Source organism: Crocodylus porosus, unplaced genomic scaffold (assembly GCF_001723895.1).
Source record: "Crocodylus porosus isolate Cpor-Errol unplaced genomic scaffold, CroPor_comp1, whole genome shotgun sequence".
Lineage (NCBI taxonomy): Eukaryota > Metazoa > Chordata > Crocodylia > Crocodylidae > Crocodylus > Crocodylus porosus.
The window spans coordinates 58,471,853-58,498,188 of record NW_017728950.1 but is presented as its reverse complement, the minus strand read 5'-3'; the positions used below and the strand labels follow the sequence as shown (position 1 = coordinate 58,498,188).

Genomic DNA, 26,336 nt, shown 5'->3' with positions numbered 1-26,336 from the left:
GTAGTTTGGCCTGTACATGAATAACTAATGCTAAATACAATTTTAAGAAACATAAGTATTAATATTAAAAAAAATCTATTCTGGAGTCGACTTGACTTATCTGGAAAGAGAAAGACGCCAAAGTTGGCTTGATCCAACTGAAAAGAAGAAAATGCCCTTGTGATGATTTTAATCACAAGAGATAATTATAACTAATAGAAAAAATTATGTTATGACTAATCTCATTGCGCGTGCAACTAAGCATATGTAGAAAGAACCATATAAATATGGAAGTCAAAAAATCCTCTAGGTAACTCTTGGCCCTTAAGGCGAGAGTCTACCCTTCTACAAAAACAATACATTTTCTACTAACACTCCTGTGTCTCTTGACTTATATTATCATGGCTAGTGCCCACGACACAAGACCAAGCTGTCCTTTCCTGTTTAAACAACTAACTCAAATTTTACTAACAGCAGAGGGCCAGCATAATGAATGTGCACCTCTTTAAATCTACTTAATCACTTAAAATAGGGATTAAATAAAAATGGCTAATGCATCTTAAATTGGCATATGTGGACATGCTCAGTGACATTTTAAGGTGTATTAAGGGTGCAGGTCTACACGTATGCACCTTTAATGTGCCTTAAAAATGGTGATTTTAAGCTATTTGCTAAATTTAATACCTGCAAAAGCAGGTATCAAATTTAGGCGCAAATAGCTGAAGTACCTTAACACATGTATAGACACGCTAAGGTGCATTAACGCTGTGTATGTCGACTGACTTGGGACTAACTTTAGTTTCAAGTCAGTCCACACACTGCATTAATGCACCTTTGTGCATGCACATGTAGATGCATGCCTCAATTGCCTTAGAGCGATTAAGCAAATGCACGTTAAGTTTAGGTGTGCATAAAAGCATGTGTAGACATGCCTGCTGTGTAGACTTTGCCAGGGATGAATTTTAGCCAGGAAAAAATAATTCCTTAAATGGACAAAACCTTATTAATTCAAGAATTTATTTGACACTAGATCTTATCCCAAACTCTTAAGAAACAAAAATAAATCCATTAGCTCCTTTGAGAATTTATGAACACTTCATCTGACTGACGCCACACCAGCGAACAAATTTGCTGCATCGCCCATCTCTGTCTAAACTCCCTTGCAGTGGCCTGGACTTCCTGGACCAGGCTGAACTCCATAGGGCTGGTGGATCTGATCAGTGCACAGCCCGGTGTCGGGAGGCAGGCAGAGCCAGCACTGTGCTCCAGTCAGCTTCACCAAGTCCAGGGAATGCAGCCCAGTGGCAGGAGGCAGGGAGAGCCAGGGCTGCGCTCCTTGCTGAGCTGAGCCAAATGGGGCTGTGCACAGCTGCTGGGTGCACAGCCCTGGCTCTCCCCCGCCTCCCACCACCTGGGTGGGCTGCTGCTTTGAAACTCAAAACATTTCAAAACTTTCAAAATGTTTTGACTGGCCTCATTTCATTTCAAGGCTGTTTTGAAGCCCTCTGTTTCATATTGATTTTGCTGTTTTGAGCTCAAAATGAGCCAAAACAGTGTCAAAACGAAGCAGCCGACGAAATTTCGCACAGTCCTAATGTCTATACAGCTCATTCCTTGAAGCATTTCAAGGGCACTAATGAGGTTAACAGAATATATGCATTTCAACGTGCCTTATGAAAAGCAAGTTACATTTTTAACTGTAGAGTGGTCAGTGATATATAGTCATAAGTGGTTTTGCTCTATTTTTATTATTGATATGGGTCCATGCTGTAGCTTTTTGCTGTTTGATTAACAGGGATCCAGGTTTTCCATTTCCCACAGAAAAATGGAGTAAAACCTAGAATTCCCCCTTTACCAGAGAAAAATACGGATTTCTCTTATTAGCAGAGAAACCTACAGATTTTGCAGTTTTGCAAAGAGCTCTCTGAATGCTGGCAGAGTTTCAGCCTGCAAGGGGTTGGGAGGGAACAGGAGGAGGGTAATCAGGTAGGGGGCGCTATGCGCATGTACATGCAGTCTTTGTTAAGACACAATTGGTTCCTGAAAACCGCATCTTAAATCGAAACGTTGGAACTTGGAACCTGTTTTCCCATAGGAAACAATGTTATAAATGGGGGATTGGTTCCTGAACCAAGGCCCGATACCCTATTTTCACCAAAAATAACCCAGAATTTTAAACTCAATCAATTATAGATGAGTAATATAACTACATTAATAATTATATTGTAAATAGCAATCATAATGATTTGGAACGACTTATAGATTCATAGATGTTAGGGTTGGAAAGGACCTCAATAGATCATCGAGTCCGACCCCCTGCATAGACAGGAAAGAGTGCTGGGTTCAGATGACCCCAGCCAGATGCCTATCTAACCTCCTCTTGAAGACCCCCAGGGTAGGGGAGCGCGCCACCTCCCTTGGGAGCCCATTCCAGATTTTGGCCATTCTAACTGTGAAGAAGTTCCTCCTAATGTCCAGTCTCAATCTGCTGTCTGCTAGTTTATGGCCATTATTTCTTGTAACCCCTAGGGGCGCCTTGCTGAGTAGAGCCTCACCAATTCCCTTCTGTGCCCCCATGATGAATCTATAGGCAGTCACAAGGTCGCCTCTCAACCTTCTCTTGCAGAGGCTGGAGAGGTCCAGGTGCCCTAGTCTCTCCTCGTAGGGTTTGGCCTGCAAGCCCTTAAGCATACGAGTGGCCCTTCTCTGGACCCTCGCCAGGTTACCCACATCCTTCTTAAAGTGTGGTGCCCAAAACTGGATGAAGTACTCCAACTACGGTCTGACCAGTGCCCGATAGAGGGGAAATATAACCTCCTTGGTTCTGTTTGTTGTGCATCTGCTGATGCATGTTAAAATGCAGTTAGCTTTGCTGATGACTTCATCACATCGATGACTCATGTTCATCTTGGAGTTCACTAGGACTCTGAGATCCCTTTCTGCTTCTGTGCTGCTGAGCAGGTCATTTCCTAGGCAGTCAGTGTGCTGGACATTTTTCCTCCCTAGGTGCAGCACTTTGTATTTCTCATTGTTAAATTGCATTCAGTTGTTTTCTGCCCATTTGTCCACCCTGTCCAGGTGTGTCTGTAGTTGTTCCCTGCCCTCAGTTTTGTGTCATCTGCAAACTTGGACAGAGTACACTTCACTCCCTCATTCAAGTCACTGATGAAGACATTGAAGAGTATCAGTCCAAGGTCCGAACCCTGCGGGACCCCACTGCCCACGTCCTTCCAGGTCGATACTGACCCATCCACTACCCCTCTCTGGGTACGACCCTCTAGCCAATTTGCCACCCACCAGACTGTGTAATCATCCAAGTCACAGCCTCTTAACTTGTTCACCAGTATGGGGTGGGATACCATATCGAAGGCCTTCCTGAAGTCTAAGTAAACGATATCTTCCCCTACTCCTGCATCTAAGTGTTTTGTAACCTGGTCATAAAAAGAGACTAGATTAGTCAGGCATGATCTACCTGTTACGAACTCGTGCTGGTTTCCCCTCAGCATAATTTTTCCTGCTGGGCTCTCCCATAGATGTCTTTTCAAAGACTTTACCTAGGATGGAGGTGAGACTGACTGGCCTGTAGTTGCTTGGATCCTCCTTCCTCCCCTTCTTCAAAATAGGGATGCCATTGGCCCTTCTCCAGTCCTCCAGGACCTGGCCTGTGCACCACAAGTGCTCAAATATTCTTGCCAGTGGCTGAGCAATGACATCAGCCAGTGCTTTCAGTACCCTCAGATGGAGCTCATCCGGGCCTGCTGACTTAAATGCATCCAGTCCTTCCAAGTGGCTCTGCAGTATCTCAGGGTCAATGCTTGGTGGTCTGGCACCCAGCTGTTGTCTCTCTACGATCCCATTGTGAGACTTGTTTTGCCCCTTGTTTAGGAACACTGAGGCAAAGAACTCATTGAGGAGTTCAGCCTTGTCCCCCGTCTGTCAGCAATTGCTTTTGCCCATTCAGTAGTGGTCCTAGTCCACCCTGGGCCTTCCTTTTACTCCCTATATATCTGAAAAACAATTTTTTGTTATTCTTAACTTGGGATGCCATCCTCAGCTCCATGGTAGCTTTGGCCTTTCTGCCTCCCTACAACTGCGAGCTAAGGAGGTATACTCCTCTTTAGTAATCTTTCCCTGTTTCCACTGCTTATATGCCCCCCTTTTTGCCCTTAGGCTGCTCTGGATTTCTCTGGTCAGCCAAGAAAGTCTCTTGGCCCCTTTTCCCCCGCATTGGGATCATCTCCCTCTGTGCCTGAAGGATTGCTTCCTTAAGGCACAGCCAACCTTCGTGTGCTCCCATCTTGCCAAATCTCTTACTCTGCAGTGCGTCATTGACCAAACGCCCGAGCTCTCTGAAGTCAGCCTTCCCAAAGTCTAGCATTTCCACCTTACCCACTCTATATCTTATAGTGAATTCTATTATTTGGTGGTCACTGTTCCCCAGGTGACCACTGATCTGTAGGTCCCCTACCATGTCATCCCCTGTTGCCAGTCCCAGGTCCAGTAAGGCATTCCCTCTAGTTGGACCATATACCTCCTGCGTCAGGTGGAGGTCCTGTACACAGGATAGGAACCTGTGTGAATGGTGGGATTTTACTGTCTGCGTCTCCCAGCAGATGTCAGGGTAGATTAGGTCCCCCATGACTACCGCCTCCCTAGTCTTTATGGTCTCCGAGAGATGCCTCAGGAGTTCCAAATCTACTTCTTCCCCTTGGTGTGGGGGTCTGTAGCAGACCCCTACCACTAAATCCCTTTCCCCTTGACCTCCAGGTGTCTTAACCCACAATCCTTCTACTTTCTCCTCCTCCAATTCCATTTTGTTAAGGGTCGATGTATAACGCTCCTTGACATGAAGCGCAGCCCCTCCCCCTCTCCTCCCTACTCTATCCTTTCTGTACAGCTTATAGCCCTCAATGTGTACCACCCAGTCATGGGTAGAGTCCCCCCAGGTTTCTGTTAACCTCACTAAGTTGTAAGTGTTTTCTGCAAGCAGGAGTGCTAGTTCATCCTGCTTCTTCCCCATGCTCCTAGCATTAGTGTGTAGGCACTCGAGCCCTGTGACTGTTGGCTTTGTTGCCCCTCAGCTCTGATGCCCAATGGGCCCTTTATTGCTTACCTGCTTATTGCTTACCTGTGCTGTACTGCTGGACGTCCCATGGATTTCAGATTCCTGATGTACTCCTTCTTCTGTCTCCCCGTCCCCCATCTGAGCTAGTTTAAAGCCCGATGTAGGATATCAGCCAACCTGTTGGAGAAAAGACTTTTACCTTTCACTGAGAGGTGAAGTCCCTTGCTAGGAAGTGTGGGTCGTGGTCCAGGAAGCCAAATCCTGCATGATAGCACCAACTCCTGATCCGCAGGTTGACCTCTCTGATGCAGGTGCTGTGACACCTGCTGTGACCTCTGACCAGAAGGATGGACGAGAAGACCACCTGCACCCCTGTCTCCCTAAGCCTGACCCCCACAGCCCTGTAGTCACCCATGACATGGTCAGGACTACTTTTGGCCATGTCATTGGTTCCCACATGGTTGAGGACCATGGGATAGTAGTCCAAGGGCCAGATCAGGTCAGAAACCCTTGTCATGACATCCTGGATCTTGGCCCCTGGCAGACAACACACCACACGCACCATGGGATCTGGGCGGCAGATGTTTCCCTCTGCTCCTCTCAGTAGGGAGTCGCCCACTATAATGACACATCTCCTCTCCCACCAGTAGCTTGTCTGGCCCTCAGCTTGCTCAGGGATGGATTGGAGCTCCTTCCATGCCATCTCCTCCACTGCACTCTCCTCCAGTGCAGCCAGGGCTTCATATCTGTTTCCCAACTGCACCAGTGGATCCATTTCTGTGGCGAGCAGCCTGGCCCTGGAGGTGACTGTTGTCCATCCTTCCGTATCAGCTTTGGGGCTTCTGCAGTCTGCTCCTCTGCCTGGTGTCTGGCTCTGCAGAGAAGGGAAGTACCCATCAATCTCCTTCTCAATTGCCCTGATCCCCCTCAACCTGCTAACCTCTGCTTGGAGTACCACCACCTGCCCCTCGAGTGCCTCAACCCTGGGGACAGGTGGGGGGACTTCCTTGAGGTGACTTTGCTGGATTTTTTGAAGTGTTCTTGGCTGAAGTCTTCTCAGAAGTCTTGGCTGCAGGTTTTTCTGGAGTCTTGTCTGCTTTCTTAAAGTGTCCAAGGAAGTTTGGACAGAGATGGGCAACACAGCAAACTTGTTTGCTGGTGTGGTGTCAGGTCAGATCAAGTGTTGTAAAGTTGAAACTGATGCCAGAAAGTTGAAACAGGTTGTCAATGTATGAACATTGTGAAACATTGTAACTTGAAATGTTGTAAGTCAAAGACTGCTTGTATATGCACATGGCAGCCAGGCTGCCTGGAGAGCAGCTCCTGCAGGTAAGTTGGGGGAGGTGGTAGTGAGGCCCCCATAGGGAGGGAGGGAGGGAGGGAGGGAGGGAGTTGGGCAGGGCTGAGGCTGGGGCTACTGCCCAGCCTTGCAATGTGTGGGGCTTGGGGCCCAGAGCTGCAATGTGTGGCTGCAGGGCCTCAGCAGAGAGTTGCATGGGGCTGCAGGTGGCTCGTCTGGGGGGGGTGGGGGCCAGCTCCCTGCTGCTGCACGCACTCCCAGGGGAACAGATACCCATGCCCCCCCAGATCTGTGTGTGGGGCAGGTGTGCACTGCCCCCATGGGCTCAGGGTCCCACCCTGCTGACCTCTCTTGGGGCCTCCGCAGCCCAGCAGGTACAACCCAGTGCTGCCCAAGACCGCAGCAGTGAGGGGCACCAGCAGGGCCAGGGAGGAAGCTGTGGAGGCCTTTCATTTTAATCATGGATTTTGGGGGGTTTTATCAGAGAATTTGCAATTTTTTATCAGGAAAAACCAGGATCCCTGTTAATTAGTCACAATTGCTTCTCTAAATGTAACATTCCCCCATCACAACCACAGGGGTGAGTCCATATCTTGCTCTAGTGTAAGTCAATAGCCAAAGCCCTATTTACTTTAAGGGTACACGAACAGCCTCTGAATTCTTAGAACCACTTTCTGTAAAAAGCATCCATTTCTCTTTCACATACAAAGCTGTTTTCAGATCACTGTGTCCCATGCCATTTAGCACTAACCTCTTCCTTTATGGCTGTCTCTTTCACAACTGCAACAGCTACTTGCATATAAAATCAAAGTGAAAAAGAGTTCACACAATTTCCCTTTAGTGGCCATCCTTCCCTAAACAGTCCGGTAAGTATATGCCTCATTTTATTACTCAGCCAAAGCTCATTTCCTTGTTGTTATGCCAGGGACTTTCATAGCAGCTATGCTAATACCACTGTCATTACGTTTCCTGAATTCATGAGTTTGTTGTTGCAATTCTGATTTTGTACTAACAAAACATTTTAATTTATTTTATAGGGATAGAAAGGAAGAAAGAAAAAGTGGATTTACTGAGGTTTTCACTGTCTGATAACAGACTTAACCTTTGCTACCACCTGGAGGCTCTGCTATGCTGTGTCATCAAAGCAGAAGTTTTAGGGTTTTTATCATGGAGAGTTGTATTATCTTAGACCAGGTCTGCCAATTTTAAACCAGTCTGTGTGTGCCAAACTTCTGTTTTGTTATGGGTATAGACTGGCTTTGTGTGCTCAACTTCTGTTCTGCTGCAGGCATAGACAGGCCAGTTTCCAATCACTTATACGAGCAAAAGAGTAATGTCTGTACATGGCCTTAGTGACACTGGACATCCTCATTGCCATGTTCATTATCTACACTATCTACACTGAAACATACTCTTTCTTTTTCAATAATTCTGAAAATTATGTTTATAGCACTGCAATGTTCATTTTTGGGGCAAAGAATCACAACTTCACATGAAGTCTCACAGTAGTCTGAAGCCCAGCATCACTACCAGCTTGCTCAAGAGTTGTAGCTGGCACACATGCACATGCTGTATCACATAATGCTTTTTACTACAGCAGCAGCTTTTTATTAGTTTTTCATGTTTTTTGAGACTTACAGTAACTATAGGAGGATAAAATACATTAAGGGAAGTAGTATTACAGATGGGGGCTAGTAGGGTGGACAAAATTGACTGGGAAAGCATAGATGTTAATATTCTGGAAAGTATTTGCCACAATTTCTTTTTGCCTGCTTGTTTTGTTGGGACCCCTTTTTTGTGCCTTCTGCCTGAGGGATACTACATTTACCCATTCCGTTCTGCTAGGGAAAATACTTTAGTAAAGAATGGCTTTTAGTTCTACATCATTTCAGGGCAACCTGAATACTGATACCAATATCTTAAAGGAATCCAGAATTAAGAGGGCAGCAAAGAGAAGTTAATATGCAAGGCAAATTATATCCTGTCAGGGGGGAGCTGTCTGCTTAGCTAGATAATGTTTGTCTTTAGACCATTTCCTTTTTGCTTAATCATGTTTAACTTATCCGAGGAAAAAAACAAGAACCAGGGAAAAATAAGCTCAAGTTCATAGCCAGCACTCCAGTAGTTCACTCTCACAAGTGAAAAGTGTTGTGAGCCCAGCGAAATCAGACCACCGCAGCTCTTTTGCTTAGGAGGATTGGACATTGAACAGTCATAAGTTTGAACAAAAGGTTGCGTGTTTACACATCAGAGAGGCCATCTGTGGTGCTTCTAGCAACTACTTACCCTAACACAAAATTCCCCTCGATTTGGAAGAAAGTTTTCCGTAAAATTCAACTCTTTCTTAAAACCATTGTGCAACCGTCACTAAGCTACTATTATGCATTCAACAAGCTCACCTGTGCTGACAAAACAGAACCCAATACTCAGTTCTCATAGCAGGGTTCAGACACTGTTCTGTAACGTGGCTGAAAAACTGCTTAGTGGGAACCTGGATCCGTTTACCCACAACTCTAACCAGCACCTCAGTTGTTCACTCTCACAGGCAAAAGGTGCTGTGAGCCCAGTGGAATCAGACCACCGCAGCTCTGTTGCTTAGGAGGATTGGACTCATGGATTGTGCTCAAGAATACATATTTCCTGCTTTCAGGTTCTCCGGTACCATAGCAGGGATGGTCTGGAAGGGAGATGGCTTCACAAGCCAAACCACATACAACTTCATGCAAAGCAGCCATGAGATTGCTGCCCCACAGTTAGAAAATGTCTTAGTTCTCTTTTCTCCTCCTTTCCCACTTTTGGGTTTTTCCTCTCCCTCACTCCTTGTTTGGGTTCAGTGTGGGAGTTTTAAGCCTCCTTAGTTCTCATACTGGCTCTTGTAATGTAGTCCCTCATCCTGGTCATGGCACATAAACTTATTTCTCCATTTGTAAAGTGGAGATATATTTTGTTAGTCATATCCAAGGTCTGGGTGGGGTTCTGAAGCTGAACAGTCTGTGCTGAGGATCTTAGGGCACAGACAGAAGTGACAATTTTCATCTGATCTGGCTACAGAAAGCAGTTTATAGCTGTGATCAAACAGAAGTGCACAGCTACAGACAGCTTCAAAAATAATCAATTGGTGAAAATCTGAACCATCATTGCATGACAGATCAGATGAAGATGTTTCAAATCAAAGCATCTTCTGTAACTTCTGTCTGTGCTGCCTGCCAGCTAGGGGTATGCAAATCTTCATTCGCCAATTTGATTCAGAGAAGATTCGGCCCGATTTGCAGGCTGAATCACTGAATCCAAATCGAATTGGGAGACCAAAAAACTGCCAAATTGATTCAGAAAAGATTCGGGAAAAGATTCAGAGATTCAGCAATTCAGAAGGCAGTTCTTGCAGGGAAACAGAAACTAAAGGGGAGGGGGAGCAGGGGGGGAAAGACTGACATCTGTAGCTGGTCAGTGACTGATCCTTCCCTGAGTCCCATTCCAATCGCAGTGCTCTGCAGGAGGGACATAGAAACAGCACATATACCTCTGCCTGCAGCCTTTCTCTCCCTTCTGTGAGCCGTTTCTGCCTGAGCACTAGAAGGCCCCCTGTTACAGGCTACCATCCCTGCTGTTTTCATCCTGCTGTGCCTTAATACACATACAGTCATACATGTCATGAGTTTTGCTTTCAGAAGCTTGAGATGCAGTTTCCCAGAAATCCCTGCACCTATCTCCTTGAAAGCTGGCAGGCCTCATGTCCTCAGAAGGGGCTACCATCTCTGCTGTTTTCATCCAAATCTGACAAAAATGACAAAGTTATAGGTATTTCAATGATTCCTCATTATAGTCTATGGCTGAATCACCAAATCTCTCCAAAACAGCACCGAATCTTCCCAAGCTGATTTGACTGAATTGATTCAGGATAGTGATCTGAATCTCTGAATCAAATCACTGTCCTCCGAATCGGCCATATCTGAATCCAAATTGAATACTTCCATATTCGCACAGGCCTACTACCAGCCTGTAAATGTTTTCAGAATGGGAGGGAAGAAAGGGTATGGAGGGAGTTTGGTCTGGGGGGGTTTCAGCCACCACTGGAGGGTGAGGCAGGTGTATTTGAGCCCTCCCTCTGAGGTGGGAGGGCTCCAATTCACCCGCCCCACCCTCCAGTGCCCAATGGGGAATCGCTAGAACGAACTCCCTCTCCTCCCTTTTTCCTCCTCCCATTCTGAAACAGGGACAGGCTGGGATTGAGGAAGAACTATTGCAGGTTCCCAGCCAGCAGCTAGATTCTCCTTCCCTCTGGAACCAACCGTGAACTTCTGTTTGTTCCAGGGGATCGTTGTAACTCAGAACGCTTCCTGCAAAGTATTCTCAGTTACAGCCGGGAGCTGCACGTCTGTTTGCACCCTTAAAGTCAGTTTAGGTACAAACTTTCTTAATACAGGGAAGATGACACCAAAGGATAATTTAGGAGGGTGGTTATATAAAATAATATCATTATGAGTGTTTTGCTGGTGTTTGGAAGGCATGTGGGGAGTATATTAATTATTCATCAGTTTTAATTGTGATTTCAATACCTTGGCCTGACAGTGTGTGCTCATTAGAGAGAAACAAGGAAATAGGGTTATGGAGGAATTTGAATAAGAAGAAATGATCTTTCTTTTACCACAAAAGAGCCAGTTGGGGTTTGTAAGGTACTCTGACTGTGAATTCTAGATATTTCTTTTGCAAGGAAGAATATTATAAGCTTTTGTTGATAAAGATTAAGATCAATTAGTTTAAAACTCAAATGATGATGGTTTCACAATGCAGAATAATCCTTAGTAAATCTGCTTGCGAGGTTTTTGATGTATTTTTGAAAGACAGATAATGATAGCAGCATGGCCTGCAGAGTAGAATGATGAGAGCACTTTCATTAACATTCATAATGAAAGTGGAACTGGGTTTGCCAATTCCTGAGAAAAGGGTGGTTTCTTTTTACTTCAATCATTTTTTTCAGTTTACATGAAGCCTAAATAAGATCAGCCTCCAGGCTGCAGTACTGCTGCATACATTAAGCTGGTTATGAAGGATTGGAGGACTACTATTCTTTTAGTCTTGGACTATCTTACAATATCATACAGACAGGCATTGCCTGGGAAACCTAGACAAGTCCAACTGGACCCAAACCTAGACAAGTCCAACTGGACCCAATTCTTCCAGTAGTTGCATGGATGTGATGTGAGTATAAGGCTGCTAAAATGTAAATCCATTCTTATTGCATGTTGTGACTGGCAGGTAATAGAAATCTGTGTATTCTGATCATCAGTCTATCTGTAGTTCAGTTTTGTTTCAGTTTGTTTTTTTTCAGGGACTGTGCTCAGAGTTTTGTTCAGAATCAAATCTCCAGGTCCAGATTTAAACTTTGGGAAGGCACAATTAAGAATCTGAACCTGGATTTGGATCAGAATTTTGCAGCTGGGTCATTTCTATGTAATGGGCAAAGCCCAAACCATGCTGTTGGAGAATAGCTTCAACATTTGGATCAGACTGCTGCTGTTTATGTTTCTCTGTCATTTTCACAGAGCTTATGTTACTCTAGATTCCAGGTCTAGCTTTCAACTGGGTAGTGAATTTTAGGAAGTCTTTTACAGAATGTTCTGTTTTCTTCTACTTTGTATTACCCCCTCATCACATCCTGTCGTTCCAGGCTTACTGGTATTTCATGTGTTGTCTGTCTCTTAGCAACAGGAGTTTTATGTTTCATATTCCACTTAGGATTCTAGAGGTAGGATGTGAAGGGAGAATGTTGTTGTCCTTCTTTGCAAATATATTTTATTCCTGTGTAAAACAGTGGTGAGTCAGGAGAATCTGAAATTATATGGGAAGATATATTCAGATATATTAATGAATATTGAGCAATAATTGCCTTGGTACCAGTGAGATGTCACACATTTCATAGCATACACAGCTGTACTAATTACTATTTAATTAATGAGAGCATCTATAAAAGCCTTGCTTTGAATATAACCCTGTCCTAAAATGTATAGGTATAAATAATATATATATTATTATATGCTGTACAACACAAAAACTATTCACTTCATAGCTTTTCTAGAAAACACACCTTAAAACACTATAAAGTTCCAAAACAAGTCGATAGAGAAAAATAATAGCTAATGGGAGGAAATAATGAAGGAAGGTAGAAATGATATGTTTTCATCTGAAGGTTGAGATGATGAGGTACAATGAAGCAGGAAGCCTGCCACACTGGTGAAAGCTGCAGAGAAGAAGACTTCTGAATCAACAATGGACTGATTGTGTAGAGGCATAGACAGGAAATCATTGGGAAAGGAACTTGGAGTGCAGGGACATGGAGTGCAGGCGCAAAAGAGATTACATGAGAAAAGGGTCATAAGGCATACTGAAGCAAGCCTACCAGGGGACTGAGCATTGTAAAAATAGAGGCCTTTTAGAACTGGGACCGAAAACAAGTGAAAACAATTTTAGTCATTTCATAAGGCTGCTGAGGAGGCTGCACTTCATAATATATGTAGGAGGAATGGAGTGTGGAGAACTCTGGGGATCAAGGATGCATAGGAAAAAAAGGTGTAATAATAATCCAGGCAACAAGGTGTGCAAATTTAAGTCAAGAGTGATAGGGGTTCCCTTATGATAGGAACAGAGCAAGCATGTAATGAAAGAGAGACTCCACCTCAAGGAAATTAACGTATGTCTGCACAGTGCCACAGACACATGTAAGCAAACTCATAATGCACTAGCTCAGGTGTAGGAAGTAGCATAGCTGCATTAGCAACAGGGTGTGTTAGCCCTGGCAGAGAGCCATACCAATGCAGCATACCTTCCGGTACCTGAGCTAGCTCAGCTAGATCTGCCTGGTACTCCACTGGGCTCTGTAGACACAACTGGGTCCAAAGAGAAAAGATAAATGGAGGGTGGGAGAGGGAAAGAAATCACAGGGATTCAGTCACTTGCTGAAAGTCACACAGCAGGGGAGTAAACAGAACCTGGAGTTCAAATCAATTATCAAAAATCCTACTGACTTGGATGGGATCATGATTTCACCTCAGACTTTTTGGATCCAGACCTGATCCTCTTTAGTGCCTCTGGCTGCTACTGTAATAGAGCTCTTATTAATGATTACTAGTAATGGTAATGAATGAGTGTTATGAAGAAAGAAGCTGGAGTTGTTTGAATAATGAAGGGAGGAGCTGCTGTTGCATGGACATGCTCTGCTTATCCAGGAGAAACATCTCCATCTTGGAGAAATGTAGCTGAACCCACATAATTACTTGCCCCAGAGAGATAAGCATGGAGCCTGACTGCTCCTAGCAGTTTTTAATAATGACCATTAAATTCTGCTTACCTAAATTCTCCTTAAAATTTCAATCAGGTAAAACAACATGCTGTATTTCCTTTCCTACTCAGTTGACTAATCGTATAGAAATCCATAAAAGGGCAAGTTTTATTCTTCAACAAAAGAAATGTAAACTTTATTTTTACAATAATGAAAAGTAGCTGAAACTATCTCTGTTGCATAGCACTGAAGGCCTGTCACATCCCTGGTAACCTGGTGTCTGGTAATATGTGCTGGGGGTTGTCAAAGAATGAGTTTTCACTGAGCCATACAAAACACTAAATCAGCACTCGGTAATGGTTATGGCAGATGGCATTTCAGCAATCTAGAATATCAGTGTTAGTTAATGAACAGTGCACGAAGCTTTACAAGCGTATAAAATGGGTGGTTCCTGATCTGGCCATATAAGCTAAGGGTAGTAAACTTAACAACAATGACAAAATATTTTTAAGCCTGAGTAGCTAGAATAAGGCTTATAAGGCCATATTTTGACAGCTAAATGAGGATTTAAGAGTGGTGTTACACGTTCATTTAAATTTTCAGCCCTTGATTTTAGCCCTTCCCTCCACACACACACACACACACACACAAACACACACACTGTATGTACAGGCATGTGTACATTAGCTGTTTTTATTATGAAACCTTTTATAGAGACAATGAGATAGGGCTAGAATGCCAAACACAGCAGAGTCACGTTTATCTAATGTCAATATCCTTTAGGGAAACTTCCATACTGGTTTTGGATTCTACTGTTTTGCACCAGTTCAGTTTAACTGCATCAGTTTAACTTCATGGGCTCCAAACTGTCTCTTCTTTAATATTAACGGAGAATGAATTATCTCTTGTTTTAGTCAGTGTGGTGGGTATCCTTCTTCCCTCTAAATTTGGACAAAGTAGTCACCACTGAGTGGTAGAATTTAACTTTTATGAATTGCTTCTTTTGCTGCAAGTGTTTTTTACTATTTTTTTTTTAAATCTACTCTATTTTCAGTTTAGTTGTGTTGTTATTGTATATGACTATGCGAAGTAACAATAGTTTCAACTGTAGTAATTAAGAGACTAATAAAAGAAAGTCCTTACTTCTGTGATTTCTATTTTAGCTTGAGGATGTTTAAATAGCTGTTTGGGAAATTTGAATAATATCAATATGTAAAGGAAATTTCTCCTGAGCTCAGCTCATTATTCCATTTCAGTTCTGATTGTGCAAGTTATTAGTCATACTTGTATAACAATGAACATTCATGACCAAGGTTTTGCACAAAGAAACCCTGAAGTTAGACGGAGGCATTAAAGCTAAATGTGGTTCTGTATGGATAAGGTGGCCATATTGTTTTTAAGGAAATCTGGGACACTCCCCTAACCCCCAGGCAGGAAGCGCAATGCCCAGCCCAGCTGGTCCCCCACGCCCGTGCCTCCAGCTGTTGCCCAAGAGGAGCCAAACTAGACAGTGTGGGTGGGGTGGTGCCAATCCAAGACTTTTGTTTCCATATTTACTAACTGGCTGGGATGCCGGGATGGCCTATTGTAACAGGGAACCCTAGCCCTCTTACTAGGAGGCAGGGCTTCCCCTTTAAGACCCGAGCCTACAGGAACACTAAGCACCAGGAGGGTAGGGGTTAATAGCCCAACCACCCAGGCCGATCAGCTGACAGGAAGAGGATAGACCTCTGGGCACATATAAACCCCAGGGCCAAGGCTGGTAGGAGGAGGTCTCTGGAAAGCTGCCAGGGTAAGAGAGCTTCTGCATGGCAGAATTATCCAGGAACACCGTGACCACTGCCCAGATTGGTGATATGGCTAATGAGGCTCCAGGAGCCTACAAGGTACCCAGAGCTGGGAGGTATGCAATATTCAAGGAACAGTTTGGGGTTTTAAAGAGCCAGAGTGTGACTTGTAGGACTCATATTACGTTATAACCTAGAGGCTTTTATTTATGTTGTTGATTTATCTGGTGGACTGGACTGAGACTACTGGGGAGGAGGAGACCTCATTGGGACACACTACTGTGTGCAGATCCCAGTGCCAGGGGGTGCAGGGACAGGAGGGAGAGCAGACCCCAGTGCCAGGGGGTGTGGTGCCAGGGGGTAAGCAGACCCTGGTGTCATAGGGCACAGGTCAACATCTATATACCATCTGCAAAGTGTGGGCCACCATGTAGGGGGAGCTTGGAGTAGTGGATAGTGATCCCTAGTGTCAGGGTAGTAAATGGGCAGCCTTCCACCTGAGTAACATCATAATTATTGTTCCATCAAGGCATGGCTGGCAGGAAAGTTGGGTGGGTAAGCTACAGACAGAGGGTCAGGCCAACACTAGATAGATAGAATGGACCCCTGTTACACCTATGAAATTCAGGACTGTCCTGGCCAAACTGGGATGTATGGTCACCCTATATATGTTGGCCATAAGAACCTAAGAGCAAAATTTTTACCTTGTGTCAGAAATGTAAACACAAAGAAATGTAGACACAAAGGGCCAAATTCCTTCCCTTGATAGATGTGCATGCAAGAACAGGCTCTCAGCCTGAACTCTTGTCCTTCAAAACACAGTCTTGGTATTAGTTCCAGTTCATCCTCTTGGCCCCAAAATTTGAACTGCATTAGCATGTTATAATATATATGAGTTTTGCAACATATCTGATGATATCACCACTCTTTGGTATACTTTACTGCTTTACCACATTTTTGCCAACCCACAGGCAGATTGGTTGCTCATATACTCCAGTAATGGGTCTCATGTAGGAACCTAGAGAACTGGATGGGAGATGGAGACAAATGCCACCCTGCCAGTGGCTAGCTCAGAGTATCAAACACATTACAGCTTCTGCCAAAAAGGTGGCCCCACTAGTCCAAATACACAAGCCTTGGAGCTTCATGGAAGAATTCTGGCAGATTTATTCCTGAAGGTCCACAAAAAGAAATAGGCAAAATTGCAGACCTTCCCAAATCCCTGCTCAGCTGCTGCCTCACATGGAAGCATCTAGGCTAGGGACAGAAGTTACACATAAATCAGTTCAAGTGATCAGAAACTGGTTTAAACCTGTAACAGAACAGAAGCCCAGTGCACATAAACCAGTTTCAAAATGGCTGAAACTGGTTTAAGATAAACCTGGTTGAATGCAGTATCAGACTTAACTGATTTAGGTCAAACTGGTTTATGAAACTTCTGTCCCAGAGCCCTTCCTGGTTCAACGTAAATCAAAGTCTCTCAGCATCCCAGCAAGCTTTTCAACCCTGGTTTGGGCTGTGCTGTCTGTTCCAGATAGCAGGGCTGGCCCTGCCCCTCTGCTCCCCAGTTGGAGTGGTGAGGGCTGGCTCACTGCCCCCTCCCTGCAAAGGCAAGCCCCAGCTGGTGTCAGCCAGGGAGGGGGGGAGGGAGGGTTAAACTCACCTTTCCCCAAGTACAGGGCTGCCCTGCCCAACTAAAACATAGTGCTGGCTGCAACTGTGGACTACAAATCCCAGAGGCTCCTGGAAGCAGGAGGAGGAAGTGATGAGCAACCGTGAAAGTCCTGCTGCTGTGATTGTAGACTGCAAATCCCAGAGACTTTGGGGGCAGCAGGAAGAGTGAGCAAACATACAGCTGAGGCTGCATTTATAGTTCTTCAGTTTATAGTTTTTCAGAGAGAGAACTATTTGTGTTCAAGCTTTTATGAATATAATGCCACTGTTTTCCCTCCTGTCCTCCACCCACCCAAGTAGAGCATGGATTGAGCCCTGGGGATGTCCCTTCCACTCCAGCGGTGTGGGGGGCACAAAGGCTTGGAGGGTTCTCTTCCCCTTGGCAGTGGCTGGCAGGAATGCTCTTAGTGCCCTACCCGCCCTGTGGCTTCTGGCTTGAGCCACTGCAGGCATGTGGCTACATTTCCTGAGTCAAAAGTGAATGTGTGTTCATTTTCTTATTGGTTCAATCTCTGCATCTTAGACTAACCTGAAAAGATGGAATCAATTCAGCATCAGGCATTTTGACTGTCTCTACTTAGCCCTAAATTCCAAGAAACCTTAATTTGTAACATAAGTTTCCCAGGTATCTGAAGTTCTGCTTTTGGGTGTGCCAAGAAGTGATTCAGTAGTGCTAGACAACTCAGTATTTAGCGTCTCTGTAAGCCTGACTGGGAGTCAGAAGCTCTGTGTTCCTCCACCTGTGTCACTTGAGGGGCTTGTTCTGGAAGAAGTCCTGCAAACACACCAGACAAATCTGGGTCTTCACATACACAGCTGCTAGAGAAGGTACCCCCTTCTATCTGCCAACTCAGTGGCTGCCAAACCAGCTTCCAGATTTGGGAAAGAAACAGACAGCCTACACTAAATACCAGATTAAATAATAACACTTGGTTAGCTCACATCTTCTTAGCTGTATGCCCTACCTATAAGCCTATAGGCTATTATGGGATGAAAAATGCTCTTTCTTGTTGAAGCTGTTCAACTTTGCATGGGATAATTAAATATTCATTGGGTCTGATGGGATCTAAGTGTGACCTTGATCTTATAGCTTAGCAGTTAGGGCTTTAACCTAGGAAGAAGACTTGAGTTCCAGATCCTGCTCCAATAACTGTCTAAACTAATTAGCTCACTGCTGAATGTTTAAGAGCTCTAGAAGAATGTTGGTTTCAAGAGACAGAGCAATTGAATTGTTGGTAATATTTTTTTGAAAAACAAATTGTTGTTTATCTTTCTGCAACAGCTATACATACATCTCAGTGCTGTGCCATCAATATTTTAACAATGGGACACCACAGGATTTCCCCCTTTTGCTGGTGACACATTCCATGTCTCAGGGGCCTGCAAGTGCTAAGAGAGGAAGCAGGGGTGGAGACAGGAGAAATGGACACAGGAACCCATTCAGGTGTTCCTCTATATCAAAAAATGTTTCCTGAAAAATCATAATGAAGAAAAGAGGCAAAAACCACTTGGCAAACAGATGTAAATGTATTTCTAGTGAAGTGCACTTTACATCACTCCTTAAGATATAGTGAATAAATTATTGTAGTTGAACTCATGTAGTACAGTTTTTGTGGTTGCAAATAGGGATGTGGAGCAAATGGCTTTGAAGGTGGTGGGAAGTGTACGTTCCTCGTGACCCCCAGAAAGTTTTCCAAAATACTGAAACTTTGTGCAATCTGGTGCATTCCATAGCTTAACATTTGCTTTTGGAGAAGTAATTTCTAAAGTCCCACCACCAAGTCACTGTGGGCCTAGATTAAATTCATAGAGGTGGTGATCTCCACCAGGAGAAGGGAAATCACCCAAAGTATCTCTTTGATTTGATGGTGGTACAATGCTCTCAATAGTTGCTAAGAGCATATTGCAAGTAAACACCTCTGGGTTTGAACCTTCTGGTTCCTAAGGGTGCATCCAGACAAGTGGGAGTATGTGCTTTGAGTTGCCTCAAAGACTTTTGAGGCACCTAATGCATGCTGTACAGGTCCCACAGTCCAGAATAATAGTCCTTTCCTGTGCAACAGCTGTCAGACCATCACACCTCATGAATGGAAAGAGTGCCAAATATGCCAATATGCCTGCCATATATCTGTATAAAGGCCATACAGTGTGCCATTTACTCGTGGAGATTCGGTTGAGGTTGATTACCTGAAGGCTGATGCCACCCTTTGAATTGAGGACATAACATGAAATGCAGTCTTCAATGCTTTTTATATGAAATAAACATGGTAGACTTGTTTTCTTTTTACTGAGTGTTTCTATTGGCCAAACACAACTTTATTAAAGAACAACATAGCTAGTGGGGTAGCTGCCTTGACACAGCTGAAAGGGTGTGCAAACCCAAGCAAACAGGAACCTCTGGATTTTTCTAGTCCCAGCAGGACATAGGCACATCCCAGCCAATATCCCCAGTCTTGGTTGCAGCCAACACCCAATGCTTCTGAAGAAGCAGGCAGAAAAAGAACAGGAAAAACTTGCTTCTTGGCCCTATGTGGCACCTTCACCCCCCAAACCATGGGAAAATCAAAACACCTTCCACTCTGAGCTGTTATCTGGAGACTGAAAACATAACTCCAGATGTTGTAACTGGAGAGCCAGAACTTCCCTTTCTGTCATCCTGTCCCCTCCGTGAATTTATCCCAGCTTTTTAATTTTCTTTTATAATCAACCCATTTGTAGAGGTCTGATTCATTCTTCTACTACTGAGTATGGCCCTCTCTAATATCCATCTGCTCTGGGCTGCAAAAATCTTCTTATGATCTCCAAGTGATTTTTGTATGGAGTTCTGGACTTTTAACCGTTGCTCTTCACAGTAAATTCCAGGCACTCCAGTAAAGTGGCACTATCACCTCCTGTCTCTGACACCTGTTGATGCAGCCCAAAACTGCATTCCCCGTGTTTCAGCTCCGTCACACTGAAGACTCAGAGTGCTCTTCTGAGGATCTCTCAGGTGCGTTCTAAGAAACAGCAGCAGGCCAATTGACAGTGCCCTGGTCCCCCTGCTTTACCTGTGCAAGTTGAGGTGAGGGTTTTTTTGGTATTTTGGAGCACTGTACTGGGTAGCTATGCAAGAGGGGTTATACGTGCAGGTTTAAGAACAGGTTTGACAAACACTTGTTTAGGATGGTTTAGAGGAGGAGGATGGAATTGGACTAGATGACCTCTTGAAGTCTATTCCAGCCCTACTTTCTTATGATTAAGGGTGTGTCTACACATCGCCGTACCATGACATTGCTATGGCACCGTGCTTTAGTACTTTCTTCTGGAAGTACCAAAGCATGGCTCAGTAACCACCCATATTGCACGGTACATGCAGCACATGGTTAGATTTTGCCACTCCATTGCCGTAGTGGTGCACTACAACAGGGGAGCACGCCACTACGACAACGTAGCTGCCGATCACATGTCGACTCACATGATCACTACATTGCTGTAGTGCACTGTGCAGCAATGTAGCATGTCACTGTGGTGACGTAGGGCCATGTGTAGACACACCCTAAGAGGCACAGACAAGCTTATAATAATGCAAAGCGTTCCAAACATCAAAACGCAAAATAAACCAAAAATAGCCAGAATAAGTTATATATGCAAGGGAACTGCACTTCATTAAGATATCTGTTCTCTGTCCTCACATACTAACTGGGGTACCAGTGGCATAAACAGGGCAGGGAAACCAGGGCAAAAAACCTGGGCACAGACTTGGGGTGAAAAAAAATATCAATCGTGATCACATGAGAGGCAGAGCAGCAACTGGAAGTTACTGCTACCACTGTACTCCTCACTACGCTGCTGTGTGGTAGAGTCTAGTGGATACTATTAGGGGCATGGTTTCATGGTACATTGATTAGCCCTAAACCCAGCTGGTTTTGTCCATAGGTTGGATGATATAGTATCTTAAAAGTGAAGCAATGAGACTGAGTTTGGGTGAGCATGTGGTATAGGTAGGCAGGTGATGTGCATCAGATAGCTTGTTAACTAAGGTTAATAACATATCCGTGATACCAAAAGGTCTGACACACATAAGAAGTGTCATACTGGGTCAGACTAATGGTCCATCTAGTCTACTGTCCAGTCTCTGACGATGACAATTAGGAGAGTCTTTAGAGGGAGTGTATATGTACAAGGAAAGTCTAGTATAATCCATCCCCTGTCATGCCTTCCCTGGTATCATTGGTTTAGGATCATAGGGAAGTAGAGTGGGAAGATACAAGGGACTTCATGATCTATCTCATCTAGTCCAGTTCCCTGGTCAAGGCAGGATTATCCCTGACTAAACCATCCCAGCCAAAGTCTATCTAACTTGCTCTTGAAAATGTTCAGGAATGGAGATTCTACATCTCTAGGTAACCACTCTTAACCACTCTTATAATCAGAAAATTCTTCCTAAAATCCAACTGAAATTTTTTTTGCTACCATTTGAAACCATTGTTCCTAGTCATTTCCTCTATAGCCACAAAGAAAAGTCTACCTCCATCCTCTCTGTAATTGCCCTTGTATTTGAAGTCTGGTATCAAATTCCCTTTCAGTCTTCTCCAGACTATATAAACCTAGTTCTTTCAGCCTTTCCTCATGAGTCATGCTTCTCCATTCTCTAATAATTTTTGTTGCTGCTCACAGCTAGACTCTTTCCAAACTGTGCACACACTTCTTGAAGTGTGGGGCCCAAAACTGGATGCAGCATTCCTGATGAGGCATCCTCAGTGCCAAATAGAGAAAAAAAATCACTTCCCTTAATTTGCAAGAGAGTCTTAGTAATAAAATTCAGTATGTTGTTGGCTTGTTTTGCAACAAGAGCACATTGTTGGCTCATATTCAGCTGATGATCCATTGTAACCCCCAGCTCCTTCTCTGCAGTACTGCAGCCTAGCCAGTCATTCTCTAGTCTGGATCCGTGAATGCAATTATTCCATCTCAAATAAAGAACTTTGCATTTGTTCTTGTTGAATTTCATCTGATTGATTCTGGACCATTTTTCCTATTTATCCAGGTCATTTTGGATCCTAGATCTACCCACCAGAGTATCTGCACCTCTACCCAGTTTAGTGTCATTCACAAATTTGCTAAGCTTGTACTCAGTCCCATCGTCCAAATCATTAATGAAATTGTTGAACAATACTAGACCTAGGACAGACACCTGGGGAACATCACTTGATACCTCCTCCCAACTAGGCATTAGGCTATTGGTGACTACCCATGGAGCACAATGATCCAACATAGTTATACATGAGCCTTACAGTACTTTCATCTAGTTTGTATTTCTTTAGCTTATTAATGACAATGTTGTGGGAGATAGCATCAGAAGCCTTGCTAAATCTAGGTATATCCCATTCATTGCTCTCTCCCAATCTACAAAGCCTGTCACCTTATCATAAAAATAAATCAAGTTGTTTAGGCATGACCTGGTCTTGGTGAATCCTTAGTGAATGCTGGCTGTTCCTGATCACTTTGTTCTCTGTTAGAGGGGTGGATAGAAATTAAGCTTGTTGCACAATTGGTCCCTTGAAAGTACTCTGCAGCCATGCCCAAACAGAAGTGCATGGCTGCAGAGCACTCCAGCTGCACAACAAATTAACCCTCATTATATGAGGGCTCAAATGGAGGTGCTCCAAAATGGAATACCTTCATTAACTTTTGTCTGCTTCGGTGCTTAGTGCTGTCTCAGGATGGGAGGGGGAGAAGACAGGGGAGGGGGGTCTGTTCTAGGGTTTGCCTAGTTGCACTGAAGGAGACAGGGTGGATTGGAGCCCCTATGAGATGAGGGGCTCCAATCCACCCCTGCCCGCTATTCCAGTGCAGCTGGGTAAACTACAGAAGGGATCTCTCTCCCCTGCCTTCTCTCCTTCCCATCCTGAGACAGCACTGAGGATAGAAGAGGAGAATCAAGGCTAGAGGAAGAGGCTCCAGACAAGCAGCCTCTCTTTCTGGATCAGGTCCAAATTGGAACTTTATCCCACTCTTCTGACCCAACATTTGATGTCTGTTGGGTCGGGAGTGTCGGCCTAACTCATGGCACTTTCTGTGAAGTGTCATGAGTTAGACTGGAAAGGTATGCTTCTGTCTGGACCTTAGATGTTTCAAAATATTTTCCCTGAGGACCTGCTCCATGTTCTTTCTAGGGATTGAGGTGAAGTGGATGGGTCTGTAATCCCCCAGATTCTCCCTTTTCCTTTTCTTAAAAGTAGACACTATATTTGCCTGTTTCCAATCATCTGGGACCTAACTACACCTGAAATTATTTCTCAAAGAGGATAGCCAATGGATCTGAAATGAAAGCAAATTCCTTCAGTAGCTTAGCCCTACCCACTTGAAAGCATATAGCTTCTCTAAGCAATCCTTAACGTGTTTCACTACTCTTAGTTTTTTTCCTTCCCACTCTTTGCTGCCAACTGTGCTCATGATCTGGTAACTAACTTAATTTGTGGAGACTGAAGTTAAAAAAGGTATTAAATATTCTAGCCTGATCTGCATTATTCATAACTGGACTGCCTTTTGCCTTCTATAAAGAACCTATGATTTCTGTGGTCTTCCTGTACCTTTCGACATGTAGAATCTTTTTTATTGTGTTTTATGTCCCTTGCCAATTGAATCTCAATTCATAGATTCATAGATGTAGGGTCATAAGGGACCTAAGTAGATCATCAAGTCCAACCCCCTGCCCTGACGAGAGAATACTGGGCTCATATGACCCCAACTGGATAATTCTTAAGCCTCCTCTTAAAGACCCCCAAGAAAGAAGCCAGCACCACTTCCCTTGGAAGTTGGTTCCAGATCCTAGCTGGTCTGACTGTGAGATAGTATCTTCTAATGTCCAGCTTGAACCTACTCTCAAACAACTTATTCCTTGTTACTCTGGGAGGTGCTTGGATGAACAGGGTCTCTCCCATTCCCTGCTGGTTTCCTCTGGTAAGTTTGTAAACAGCCACCAGGTTCCCTCTCAGGCTTTTCTTGTGAAGACCGAACAGGTTCAGGTCCTGTAGCCTCTCCTCATAGGGTCTGCCCTACTGTCCCCAGATCATGTGAGTGGCCCTCCTCTGGACCCTCTCGATGTTGTCCACATCCCTCCTGAAGTGCGGCACCTAGAACTGGATGCAGTACTCCAACTGTGGCCTAACCAGTATCACACAGTGGGGGAGGATCACCTCCTTGGCCCTGCTTGTAATGTATATGTGGATGCATGACAAGGTGCAGTTGGCCTTACTGACCGCATCCTTACACTGGCAGCCCATGTTCATTTTGGAATCGATAATGACTCCAAGAGCTCTTTCTGCCACTGGGCTTTCGAGACGGGAGTTCCCCAGCCTATAGGTATTCTTATTGCCCTAGTGCAGGTACTGCACTTATCAGTATTGAATCCCATCCTATTCTCATTTTCCCACCCCTGTAACCTGTTCAGGTCCAGCTCTATCCTGTCCCTCCCTTCTAGCATGCCCACCTTGTCCCAAATCTTGGTGTCGTCAGCAAATTTGAACAGGTGCTTTTCAGCCCCTCGTCCAAGTTGCTAATAAAGAGATTAAACAGTGTGGGCCTGAGGACCGACCGATCCACCACCGCTCTCTGGGTGCAGCCCCTCAGCCAACTTGTGACCCATCTGACTGTGTAGGTATCAATGCCATGGTCGGCTAGCTTTTTAATGAGAATGGGGCGGGAGACGGTGTCAAAGGCCTTCCTAAAGTCCAGAAAGACTACATCCACTGCAACACCTGCATCCAATGATTTTGTGACCTGATTGTAGAAGGCAATCAGGTTGGTCTGACAGGACCTGCCCCTAATGAACCCATGCTGGTTGCCCCGAGCATTGTCCCCCCTGCTGGTCCTTCCCAGATGTGCTCCTGGATAACCTTCTCAAAGAGCTTCCCCAGGATCGAAGTAAGACTAATTGGGCCTATAATTGCCTGGGTCCTCCCTCCTCCCTTTTTTGAAAATGGGGACCACATTGACTTCCCTCCATTCGTCTGGCACCTGGCCAGAGTACCATGAGTGCTTGTAAAGCCGTGCCAGGGCCCCTCTAACTCCTGCTAGTTCCCTCAGAACCCTGGGGTGGAGAGCCTCTGGACCTGCTGATCTGAACATGTCCAGCCCCTCCAGAAGTTCCCTAACTCAGTCTTCCCTGACCCTAGGCCTGGCAGAGTCTCTCCTGCGTCCATCCTGAATCTCACTGGGGGGGGTCCCGGTCCCTGCACAAAAAAATGGAGGCAAAGAAATTGTTAAAAAGGTCTGCCTTTTCCTTTGGTGCAACCACCAGATTGCCAAGCATATTCCACAGGGGCCCCACGTTACCCGGTGCTTTCTTCATACTCCCTATGTATTTAAAAAAGGACTTTTTGTTGTCCTTGATGCTTGCCTTAGTTCTGTGTCTACCTTAGCTTTCGTGACTGCCAAATCATGCTTAAGCCTTCATGATTTTCTCCCTGTACACTAATGCAGTACTCTTATTCTCTTCTCTGGAAACATGACTAAGTTTCTACTTTTTGTATTATTCCTTTTTGAGTTTCAACTCATTGAAGAGCTTGCTTTCTAGTCAGGCTGATCTCATGTTGCACTTCCCATTCTTCTATTGATTTGGGCTACTTTGTTCCTTCACTCTTAATATGGCCACTTTAAAACACATCCAACTCACCTCGACTGCTTTCCCCGTCAGACTTACCTTCCATGGGATCCTACCCACCAATTCACTGAATTTCTTTAGTGTTGTTAAAGGATGTATTGACTGTTTTATTTCATATTTAACAATGGACCTTTCCTACATTAATTTGTTTAATTCCTTTTTGAACCTGGTTATACTATCTGACTCTACAACCTCATGTGGCAAGGAGTTCCACAGGTTAACTATACACTCAGTACAAAGAACCTCCTCTAAAAAAATACATCCCTCTAAAACACCATGTCTTGCTCCCCCATTTGCCAGTCAAGGTGAAGTACTGCCAGCAGCTACCTTTCATCTCAAGTTCTCTCCTTCAATTCCAGGTTCTCCTTCATTTGCTTTTCAGTCATCCATAGGCCTCCTGTTGATACCTGAACTCAATTTTATATCTGGAGCCGTCCTTCTGTACCTCCAGTAGCATGCTTTTCATCCATGGGCCCCTGATTTCATAGATTTCATAGACATTAGGGCTGGAAGGGACCTCAGGAGATCATCGAGTCCAGCCCCCTGCCCAAAGGGCAGGAAGTCAGCTGGGGTCATAGGATCCCAGCAAGATAAGCATCCAATTTACTCTT

General features: G+C 44.5%; 1 protein-coding gene across 1 annotated transcript in view; it reads left to right on the top strand.

The window, feature by feature from the left end:
• Positions 1-11,376: 11,376 nt before the first annotated feature.
• LOC109323757 (programmed cell death 1 ligand 2-like) overlaps positions 11,377-26,336 on the top strand; it is a 37,171-nt gene continuing 22,211 nt past the window's right edge. Inside the window, exon 1 of the mRNA XM_019555441.1 lies at positions 11,377-11,543. The gene's annotated coding sequence lies outside the window, so the exon portion shown is untranslated. The remainder of the gene's footprint in view (positions 11,544-26,336) is intronic.